Source organism: Elaeis guineensis, chromosome 5, assembly GCF_000442705.2.
Source record: "Elaeis guineensis isolate ETL-2024a chromosome 5, EG11, whole genome shotgun sequence".
In the NCBI taxonomy this organism is placed as follows: domain Eukaryota; kingdom Viridiplantae; phylum Streptophyta; class Magnoliopsida; order Arecales; family Arecaceae; genus Elaeis; species Elaeis guineensis.
The window spans coordinates 112036765-112039775 of NC_025997.2; positions in this window are offsets into that span (position 1 = coordinate 112036765).

Genomic DNA, 3011 nt, shown 5'->3' on the forward strand with positions numbered 1-3011 from the left:
AAAATTGATAAATATTATATAAAATTATATAAGATTATAGATAGATTTGGATATTTGGATACAGATTGGATAGTTATCTATCCATATCAAAATCTATTTTTTTTATAGACGTAGATACGAATATTGATATTAGTCAGAACTTCAAATTTCTGTCCACATCTGAATTGATTCAGATATAAACATGGATTTAGATGGATATTATTTATACTATTTTCATCCTATAGGATAGATGATATTTATATGATAATTTTACTAGACTACCTTTTTATAAAAAAATATTATTATCATCAAATTTATAATGCTTATTTATATAAAAAAAGTAGGGCAATATATAAATGGATTTTGTGCATATATACCCTCTTAGATATTAGAATTTGCATAAATTCTTTCTTAAAATTGATATTTACATGCATATCCTTATAAAATACTTTATACATACATTCTTATTTTTTATCTTCTTTTTTTTTTTATGCATATGTGTCAATGTTATCTAACATCATTAAGAAGTTAGCGATTTAAAATTGAAATGATTTAAGTACCTTTTATGGATAAACATACAAGAATAAATATTTATAATAGGATGCATGCAAATAGCGATTTTGCATAAATAGCCACCTAAATATTAAATTATATAAATATCCTACCAAATTGATATCAGCACGCATATCCTCACAAAAAATATTTTTTGCATGAATCTTTAACATAACGATTTAACTAATGCCATTGGCCAGAATCATATTGATCTGAATTAAAAATAAATTTAAATTATAAAAATTATGTTTTTACCTTTGAAGTGGGTAATATAGGTTAACTGATGTTGCTGGAAACTTATCCAACACATTGAATTTTTTCTCTCCCTATGCGATTGTGCTCTCATCCCTCTCTTCCCTTCACTGGAGTTCTCACCATCGGAATATGAGTCCCTCTTATTGCCACTAGAGTTTTCCATTCGTTATATTCTTTTCGACATAATGATGGTTAGGTCCTGTCTTTAGCTTTATGAATTATTTAAAAAAAATATTGTGAGAGATTTATAATATTTATTTTTTAGTATGTGAGAGTTGCAATATTTATCTTTTAGAATTAGAAAACTTCTTATGTACGTGGCTCAGTTATAATTACTGTGATAAGATGAGTCCCATATACTAGGCCTTTTCTTCTTCCAAAAAATTGAAGCTCTAAAAAAAAACTGAGTTAAGATACCCAATGTAGCACATGGCCCTCTACCATATGGCATAGAGGTAGTTAGTAAGCTAAAGGATTCTGAATTCCTTTAATAATTTCTGTTATTTAAATTTTAAAAATATATATACAAAATAAGTATTTTATAATAATACACTTGTAAATATCTATTTTGGGAAGATATTTATGCAAAAATTCTAATATTTTGGAGGGCATGCATGCAGAAAACCTCTACATAAACTTATAAGCTTTATGATTTATAATTATATAATGATTATGCAAATATATAACTTTAATTTAATTTAATTAATTTCATAAATTAATTATATATGAACAAATTTATTTGTATATATTAATTATACAAAAAACTTTTTAATTTATAATTTAGTTCAAATAGTTAATTAATTTTGTAGAGATAGTTAACTAAAAAATTATTAATAAAAATAAAAATAGAAAACCATTCTAATTATTTGCTTATGATCATGGGATTATATACTAAATTAAAATAATTATTAGTGAAATTTAATAGTATAGGTAAAATAAAAAGTACATAAATAAAATGAAAAAAAGGTGAATAAATGTTAGGATTTTATCAAAAATAATGAGCGATGATTTTATCAATATGTATAAACCGATCCTTTGTATGTTATATCTATTCTTCTTTGCAACCTTCTCAATTATAAATTGGTGGATGAGGATAAATGGATAATCTTCCTTTTTTTATTTTTTAAATCAAATAGTGGAGGATAGAAGCTATCTACTATTTCAAGAGTACTTTATTGTACTAATATTTTTTTAATTTTTTTATCAAATTAGTGTAGATTTGAACTTATTTATTAAACTAATGTAAAAGGTAAAAATGCTATTTGGAATGGCATTTTTATAAAAAAAAAACATCATTCAAAATAGTATTTTTTTGGCCCAGTCAGAAATCCTTCCACAGCCTACGTGGAATAAAAAAAAATTTGAAAATGCTATTTAGAATGACGTTTTGCTTTTAGAAGCGATATTCTGAATGTCGCTTCTAAAAATACCATTCTCAATGGTGTTTTCAAGTCATTATATATATATATATATATATATATATATATATATATATATATATATATATATATATATATATATGTATATATATATATATATATATATACATATATATATATATACATACATATATATATATATACATACATATATATATATATATATACATATATATATATATACATATATATATATATATATAAACAGTTGGCTCTATTTGCTTGTTCTTCTTCCTGTGCCCTATCTACCTACTCGTTCTTCTCGATGACTCCGTTGTCGCCAACTCCCTTCCATCCGACGTCCTGGCACCAGTAAGCCGCTGCACCCTCTCTCCCCCTCTTCCCCCACGACCCTCCCTTCTTTCTCTCTCCCCCTCCCACTCTTCCCCACTTCCCCCATGCCCCCACCCCCCAGCCCTCTCTTCCTTCTCTCTCTCTCTGACCGCCCGACCGCCCCCCATCCGATGGCCCCCCCTCGCCCCTCTTCCTTCTTTCCCCCTTGGCCCTCTCTTCCCATCCGACGCCCCCTCCCCCTCTGCCCACCCCACTCCACCCCTCCCTCCCACCCCTCTTCCTTCTCTCTCTCCCCACAGGGCTTTTTTTGTCATCTCTTTCTTTCTTCTCCTTTCAGCTAATGCATTCATTAAATTAATGTATTTGTTAATATTGTTTGCTATATTCTTAAAAATAGATCTGGATATGATTTTTTCTAAAATCATCAAGCCTAAGCCCAATTTGAAGCTTGAAAAAAAATTTTGGATCGAGCTCGATTAGAGGTAGTGCCCG